The sequence below is a fragment of the Perognathus longimembris genome, chromosome 3 (genome assembly GCF_023159225.1).
Source record: "Perognathus longimembris pacificus isolate PPM17 chromosome 3, ASM2315922v1, whole genome shotgun sequence".
Lineage (NCBI taxonomy): Eukaryota > Metazoa > Chordata > Mammalia > Rodentia > Heteromyidae > Perognathus > Perognathus longimembris.
The window spans coordinates 82,069,144-82,078,256 of NC_063163.1; positions in this window are offsets into that span (position 1 = coordinate 82,069,144).

A 9,113-nucleotide genomic window follows, 5' to 3' on the forward strand; every position below is an offset into this window, starting at 1 on the left:
TTCAAGATCTTATCTTAAAAAAATAAGAATACGTTTTCTGGGAAGTAAATGTCACCATTCCTTATATGAACCCCTATTGACAGTATCATTTGTTTCATCCAACCTCATTCCACCACTGAGAATCTGGAAGCTTTCCTTGAGCTCCGCAGGGGTGTGTGCCTGACAGTGGGCTTTTGTGACCACCAGCAATGTGTACTGGGCACTGGGATTGTACATCCACACTCCGGCACCTCAGTTCTCAGACTGATGATCTGAGATCCTGTTGGTGCCATCTTCTTAAAGCTTTCACACGGGGAAGTCCCATCATTAATCCTCAAAACCAACAGCCCAGGGCAATGGTGACATCACCCTGTGTTCTGGGGCTCAGGGGACAGAAGCAGGTGTCTGAATGTGACACTGGCAGCACCAGGACCTGTCTACTACCAAATGCCAAGTTTCTTCCCTCCACTCTGGTAGGCAGTGGCAGGTCCCTCACCCTCTGGGAGCTCCAGCTCCCTGGGTCTCCCATTTTCTGGAGGAACCCCTATCCACACCATTAGCTCAGGGAGAGAGCTGTAAGGACAGAGGGGGAAACTCTGTGACTCCCTCAAAGGACATGGCTTTCTGGGCTCATTTTTACCTAATGCTCCATCGACAGTCCCAGGAACTTGTAACTCTCTGGGGGAAATGGGCTGGATCCTGGGATTCTTCCAGAATCACGCAGGCTTCAGAACCAGGGAGTCCCGTGCTCACATCTTTTTCTTCCTCTTCTCAGTCCCCGCTAGAAGGTGACGTCAGTGGAGTGTGCACTCCACAAGGGGCAGTGCCCTCTGGTGCCTTGTTTGTGGAAACCTCCCAGGCCCTCCAGGATGTTTGGTTCATCATAGCAGAGCCCCAGTGGAGCAATGAGGTTCCAGCAGCAGCCCTGCCTCTGCCAATGACCTAGAAGACTGGACACTCAGTAACAGCACTATGATGTTTACTGACGTTGCTCAAGGCTTTCTAAGCATGGGCACCCGTTTGCCTGCCCCCTGGAACCTGATGGGTTATTATTCTGTTGGTGGTGGTTGGCATGGTACTGCTATTCTCAGGGATAATGCTGCCTTTTTTTTTTTTTTCCTGTTGGTCCTGGGACTGGGTGCTGTCCCTGAGCTTTTGCACTCAAGGCTAGCACTCTACTATCTTTGAGCCACAGCGTCATTTCCAGTTTTTTGGTGGTTCATTGGAGATAAGAGTCTCCAAACCATGATCCTCAGATACCTGCCCCTTGAGTAGCTTGTATTACAGGCATGGGCCACTGGCATCCAGCCTAATGCCAGTCTTAAGGGGAAAAACTTGGTATGTCTGCCAAAAATCTAGCTGGGAAAGTGGCACACAGTTCTGTTTGGAACATGCTACCAAGAGCCTGCCTGCCGAGGGTGGGTCTGAGCTCTGGGAAAAGGCCAGAGAAAAGATTGGTAATTTCAGGGCCTCTTTCCCAGGTACCTCTGAGGTTAGAGCAAGAACTGGATGGGCAAGTTGGTGGCCACGTTCCCAGGCAACCGCTTGGGAATTTTATTTTGCAGGTCTAGGAGTGACCCCCCTGGGGAGTGCTGGGCCTGAGAAGATGCTTGGGGTTTGTGCTGGCCAGGGAAAAAGGCAGGAAGAGCCGGGGAAGATGGACAGACATGGAGAAGGCCAGATCAGAATAAGATAGTGCTTTTATGTGACAGCCTCAGCCCCCCCCCCCCCAAGTATGAGTTTGAATCAGCTTTAGCTGTGACCAAGACAGTGAGGCTAACAGAAGGAGAAACAAGAGAAAGTTTACTTCTTCCTAATGTGGAAATGTAGAAACAGCCTGTCCAGTGCTGGCCTGTGGAACTACCACATTTCCATGAGCTCCATTCCCAAAGTGATCTCCTGAACTAGGGAGCCACCTGAAATCCAGCCAGCAAAAAGGAGGAAAGGATGAAGAAGAAAGAGCACATGACAAACCTTTCTGGAAGCTATCAGGCAAGAGTCCTACCTGTGACTCATTGGTTGAAATTAGTCACATGGTCAGAGCCAGCTGCATGGCATTCTGGGAAATGTAGTCTTTATCTTGCATGGTTATAAAGCTAGTTAAAAATGGGGTGGTTTTTATTACCTTGGATGAAAGAGGACTGGGTATTAGGAGGCAGCTTAGAAACCACCACACCTTGAGAGAGTGAAGGTTTGTTTTTCCCTGAAACATTCTAAACTTTCCTTTAAATTAAATTCCTCTAGAAAATGGATAGGAAATCTGTGTTCCTCTGTACCCAACTGCTGATAATTTCCTACAGAAAACTTAGCTTGGTATCTCAAATTATTCACTGTTTCTATGAAGCTCTGGCATATGAGGTCATGGAGTCTCTTCTTTTAAGATACCTTATTAACTTAGCACAGTGACACACCCCTGTCATTTCAACACATGGGAAAGAGAAGAGGATCCTGGTGTGTGTGTCTGTGTGTCTGTGCACGCACACGTGCGGCCAGTAATAACACTTAAACTTAGGGCTTGAGTGCTGTCCTAGAGCTTTTTTTGCTCAAGGATGGTGCTTCACCACTTGAACCACAGATCCACATTTGTATTTTTGGTGATTAATAGGAGAAGAGTCTCACAGACTTTCCTTCTGGGGCTGGCTTTGAATTTTGATCCTCAGATCTCAGCCTCCTGAATCGCTAGGATAATAGGCTTGAGTCACTTAGGATCTGGAGTTGAGGCCAGCCTGCATTATATAGTGAGACTCTTGTCTAAATAAATAAACAAATAAACAAACAAACAAAATAAACCAAGGACTGGGGTTGTATCTTGGTAGAACATTTGCCTAGTGTATATATAAATGGAGGTTGCAAGACACAAGGGGAAAAACAAATTCTGTGTATGTGTGTGCTACAAAAACATGTATTTTTATATTTGGAAATATGGCTCTGTGAGTGGTTAGTATTGTTTATCTGGGGTTTCAGTCTGAAAGGAGATTGTTGAGGGGCTGCCAAGTCACACCTTGAGAAAGCATTCCGCAAGTCTCCATGACAGAGATTTAAAGCAAAGCAAAACAAAACAAAAAGATGGAAAGAAAAGCTGCATGAGTCATGCGGTCATGGGCCTGCAGGTACAAAGTGGTAGAAAGGAGAATTTTAATCCTTCTCTGGGAGAACAGGTATGAACAGCCTCTCACCTCCCTGTGAACACAATGAGGTTAGAACGACTGGGGTGGGAAATGTGCCTGGAATGTCAGGGGCAGAGGACAGGCCTGGGGAGATGGCCAAAGTCTCTGAATTCTTCTGGGAGGAGGAGAAGCCATAGAGGGCAGCAGGTGGGAAGGTTCGCTCTCAGAAAATGTGGTGATGAAACCAGGAGAGAGACGGTTGGATCTTCTGCCAAGGGGACTTGGAAAGCTCCCAGGAACTCTGTGTCATGATTTTACTCAGGTGACTCAACTTTCCGTCCTCCCTTTTCTTCAGACTCAGAGGCAATCAATGTGAATAACGCAGTCACTTTGCTAAGGGCCTTACTGGCCTTGCCACCGCACATCGTTATGGTAAACTCAACAGATTGCCTGATTGATTACCAGATTGATTACTTATTCTCTCCACTGGAAGTGAGAAACCTGAAGCTTGGTGAGGCCAAGGTCATTTGCACATAGGCACACAGCTCTGGGGGCTATCAGAGGGTGTGTGTGTGTGTGTGTGTGTGTGTGTGTGTGTGTGTGTGTTGAACTCAGGGTATAGAGCTTTCTTGCTCACGCCTGACTGTCCACCGCTTCTGCCACAGCTTAAGCTAGGTCTTTCTGGTTTTCAAGTCCTTACTTTCAGCCACTCGTTTTAAAAAAAAAAAAAAACTAAACAAAAGGCACCATTCACCATTCTCTAGGTGTGGAGTACACCTCCCAGAGCCTTGAGCGCTGCGGGGTGGTATGGGAGCAGATGTTCACGTCTTCCCACTGGGTGACTTCGTTCCCTCCCAGGGCACGTGTGCATGAAGAGCCTTACTGCCACTCTGTCGCATGTGGCACTGATTGGCCAATCTCCCTAGCTCCCCTCCCTGACCCCTGTGTCAACTGAAAGTTAAGCAGCTCAAAAATAAGTGGGTCTTTAGAGTGGGAGCAGAGCTGGAGGCTCCAGGACAGACTCAATCACTTACCAGCCAGCCATGTGCCAAGCACTCACAGGCTGGCATGCAGGCACACAGGAGGCAGAGAGGCTTTGGGCCTCTCAGGACAAAACAACAAGCAAACAATGTAACTACAGGTAACAGGCACTCATTAGACATGTTGTGGAAGGAACTCATTTGGGAGGGGTGGGGTGTGGGAGCTGTGGCTGTCACTGCCTTTTACACACACACACACACACCCTTTGGCCCTGCCCCCAGTTTTCCCCTCCCTCTTTTTTCCTAAGCCCCTTTTGTCTGGCTAACTCCTGCTCATTGCCCAGCATCCATCTACAGGACAGTTTTCTGTGAAGGCTTCCCTGACTGCCCACCCCACTCCACCCCATTCCCCAGGCATAGGTAAGGTTTTCTGTTTGTTTATTCATCCTCATTCCGATACCAATGATGCCATTTAGGGGCTGCATGAACTAGGGCAACCAATCCGAGCCCTGGTTCCTTCATCTGTAAAGTAGGCATTAAAATAGTATCTCAGCTAGGTGTGTGATGGCTCGCACCTGTAATCCTAGCTACTCATGTGGCTGAGATCTGAGGAACTGCAGTTTGAAGCCAGCTCAGACTGCTGAATCTGTGAGACTCTGGATCTCCAACAAACTACCACAAAGACAGAGGCAGTGCCGTGGCCCAGTGGTATAGTACCAGGCTTGCCTGAAAAAGCCAAGCAAATAGGGGAGAATGAGTTCAAGCCCCAGTACTGGGAGTAAACAAAGGCTAGGTGCCTTTGCTGCTGGCTTCATGGCCTCCGTGGGAGCTTGTAGCACGCTGTAGGACATTGGATCTGGACAGCATCTCAGGTGCTTATCCATGCTGGCTTTGCGGTGGAGCCATTAAGAAACGCTGACACCTGAGGCCTGCCCTCCATGCTCTCTGTTGTCTGGGGGGTGGGGTGGGAGTCAAGCTTGGGTGGTTTGTAAAATTCATAGGTGATTTTTTTTTTTCTTTTTGGTTGGTCATGACAATTGAACTCAGGGCCTGGGCTCTGTCCCTGAGCGTTTTTCATTCAAGGCTGGTGCTCTACCACTTTGAGTCACAGGGCCACTACAGGTTTTCTGCTGGTTCATTGGAGATAAGAGTCTCATAGACTTTCTTGCCCAGGGCTGGCTTTAAACTGGGATCCTCAGATCTGGGCCTCTTGAGTAGCTCGGATTGTAGGCGTGAGCCACAGCCTCTGGCTTTCACAGGTGATTTGAATGCACTGAGTTGAGACCCTCTACCTAATCCAGCCCTCTTAACAGGTAGTCACTGGGTCCTAGGAAGGAACTTAACATGCTGGGGGTAGGGCAGGAGTCTTGGGGAGTTTTATTTTCTAGCATTCACCCTGGGAGAAGGCTCCCTGTGTCCTAGGGGCTGCAGGAAGCCTGGGGTGTTGGATCAGCCTTGGCTCCATTCTTGAGTCCCTGCCACTCTGGCCTGAGGACAGAAATCTGGGGGAGTCAGGAGTCAGGTGTCTCCCAGGGGCTGCCAGGACTGTGGGGCAGGGGAGGGGGCGGGGCCAGCGTCCTGACCAACCATGAGAAAAACAAACACCAAATGCGTGGATTCCAGGAACCATTGCTGAGCACAGCAGGACAAGGGCCAGGTGAAGGCCTGTCTGTGATTCACTGTGACACCAATGATGTCAGCCTCAGGCTGGCTCCTGGCAGTCAAGCAGTCAGGCTTGGTGGGGAAAGGGGATCTGGCCAAAGTCCCCAAGGAAGGTTAGCTCTGAACAATGCACCTTTAGGTGCAGTGGAAATGATCCTCAAGCACATGGACCTGGGTCCCAACACTTCCTGGCTAGGTGACCATGCCTCTCTATGCCTTAATTTTGTCTTGTCAAGTGGGGGCTAAAAAGTGTCATGAAAATGAGAGAAGATGGTGGCACAGGATAACTGATCCATGAAAGAAAGATTCTTGTTGACTGTCCTCTGCCTGTTGCTTTTCTCAAGCCTATTTGAAAAGAGAGAGAAAGAGAGAGGGAGGGGGGCAGGTAAAGAGAGAGAAGAAGGAAGAAAGGAAAGGAAGGAAGGAAAGAAAGAAGGAGAGAGCGAAAGGACAGAAAGAAGGGAGGGAGGGAGGGAGGGAGGGAGGGAGGAAGGAAGGAAGGAAGGAAGGAAGGAAGGAAGGAAGGAAGGAAGGCAGGCAGGCAGGCTGGGGTGTTGTGGGGAGGGTGGATAGCCATGGATTTGGCCAAGAGACTGTGTTGATCCACTGATTCCCAAGGCAGATTTCTCTTGGGCAAGGCACTTAGACAGTGACAGGGAATCGCCTAGCACCAGTGGCTCACACCTATCAACCCAAGCTTCTACAGACTGAGGTCTGAGGATTGCAGTTCAAAGCCAGCTCAGGTAAGAAAGTCCACGAGACTCTTCTCTCCAAGTAGCCTTCAGGATGGAGGTAAGGGTGAGCTAAGATACATCCCTTTTGTCTGACTGTAACAGCATCCCAGTGATGTGTGTGTGTATGTGTGCATGTGCGTGTACGTGTGTGTATGTGTGAGAGAGAGCAATGCAAATTTGACTCATGTAGTATTTGAAAAAGCAATGAATTATGAACCTTTAACTCTCAAGAAATCTTTAAAAAAAATATCAGGTTCTCTTGAAAATTAGGGGGAATTTGTGGACGCTGAGTTGAGCTTCCTAGCTGGCATCTGTCTGTTGGGCTCAACAGCTCCCCACCATCACACTTGCTTTTCTTATTTGCCTGTTTCTGAGATGAAGGAAGGAAAATACTAAATCCTACCCGAGAATGTGTTAGGGGCCCCAGTGTCCCAAGTGGACTCCTCTGAACTGTCTCTACCACCTCACACAGAACTTCCTCCTAATGGCCAAGGTCTCAAGACCCAAACAATCCTGCTGAAGAAAGCTAGATGTTTATTGGTTGTACAAACCGAAGTGCTAGGAAGCAGACCTATTGACAGCCTAGCGGTTGGGCCCGGACTCTTCATTTTTTCTATATCTTCTTGTGAAGAGGATCCTGATACCTATCTTGCAGTGTTGTAGCACAGGCAGGGACTGACAATGCACATAAAATGCTTTCTGCTACAGCCAAATGTGAAACACACATCTGTAATCCTAGTGCTGGAGAGCTGAGGCCCAAAGAGTATGTATTCAGGGCCACTCTGGGCTATCTATTGTGAGATCCTTGTCCACAGAAAAAACACAAGTGCAAGGCTTTCCAGGACACTCCATAGTTAATACTGACACACACACACACACACACACACACACACACGTTTAGAAGACTGGAGAAATGAGCTGGGTCATGCCAACACGTACAGCCTGCAGGGAGGATTGTGTGTGTTCCCAACCTCCCTCCCTACCTCTCTCCTCCCCCAACCTCTCTCCTCTCCCTACCTCTTTCCTCTCTTTGTGCTTCTGAGGACCCCACATAGACAGAACACGCTAGGCCATATGTGAGAACACCAGATCATGGGACCTTTAATTGGGACAGAGACGTGCTTCATACAGGCCGAAAAACCAGGAACCCCCTCGAAGGTTATGCTTAGCTGTGGAGACCACAAATCAAGTGAGCCATGATGGCTAGGTCCCTGGATGGAGAACAGGATCCCAGGGTGCTGGAGGGCACAGCTGTTTCTTTCCCCTCTGATGTGGACACTCTGGGCAGAGAGAGGCTGGCTGGTTCAGACTGAGCTGAGCTGGTGATGATTTCTTTTCTTTTGTCCCAAATGGGAGTTCCAGCTGCCATGTTGACAAATAGCCTTGAGATGCACTGGGTAGATTCTGCTATCCTTGGCCCATGACCACCTGAAGAAATAGCTTCAAGTTGGGAAGAGGAGAGATGGAGAGCAGAATCCTTACAGGATAGGCCCCTAAAGCAAGAGTTAGTAAGGGTCCCCGGGGCACAGTAAATGGGGCAATTGTTCTTCCTGGCCCTCAGTTTTCTCATGGGAAAAGTGGCTGCAGGATCCAGGTCACTGGCTTAATGGAATGATCGCACAGAATGTGGTCTGACAATGGACAGTGGTTAGGACAAGCGCCATCTTGGAGTTTTCTCCTGTAATGACCACACCGGAGAAGCAGCTCAAGCGAAATCCAGAGGCCTAGAACTCAGGCTTACAGGAGCTTTCAAAGCATCTCAGATCAGACTCAGCCATTTGGGCCTCGCTCTGCATGCTGACAATCCTTCAAGCCACAGCCAATGTTGACAGAGAGACAATATCCAGCGGTGTAGAGACCATGGCATCAGAGTAAAACCCTCCCCCTTTCCCTTCCAAGAGCACTTAGGCTCACTCACACTTTACAGATGAGAGACCCAGCCCCAAGGTGCATTTCTCATCACCCCTACCCACACACAACCACAAGATGCCCAGAAAATTCCATCCCAGACTCTGCTTCTCCTAGGAAGAGGAGGCACAACTTCTCCTGGCCAAAGAAAATGGATTTCCCTTGTTTTTTTCTCTCTCCTCTCTCTCTCCCCCTCTCAAGGAGTTTTGACTTTGTTTTTTAATCCAGGTTGATTCGTGTGCAGGCATTTGATTCCTCAATTAATTTCCATCTAAATGAGGTTTTCCCAGAGATAACCAGTGTTTTAGTTCCATTTGAACTTAATTTGTATGACTGGAGCCTCCGTTTCTGCCAATTCCAATTTGTTCAGTGATTCCAAGACTCATTACTTGGGTGATAATACTCAGATGCAGACAACAACACCCCGGAGCTGCGAGATACACTGATTTCTAATTGCAATTCAGGAGAAGAGGTGGGTCCTGCTCTTTCCTCCAATTCCACTCAATAAATAGGAAATAAATTATTAAATAAGTCATGTTTTGATGAGGGTGTGATGAGGGGTAGATATTTACAATGTAAACAACCACAACCACCCCCCAAATCATAAATAAATAAATACATTTTAAAATAAAAAAACAAGAAAGCTAAAAATAAAAATCTAACCCCAATCATACAAACAAAATCCAGCCATAAGAGAGGAGGTGACAGCTTTGTTTTGGCCACTAGAGAAGAAAGGGGTGGGG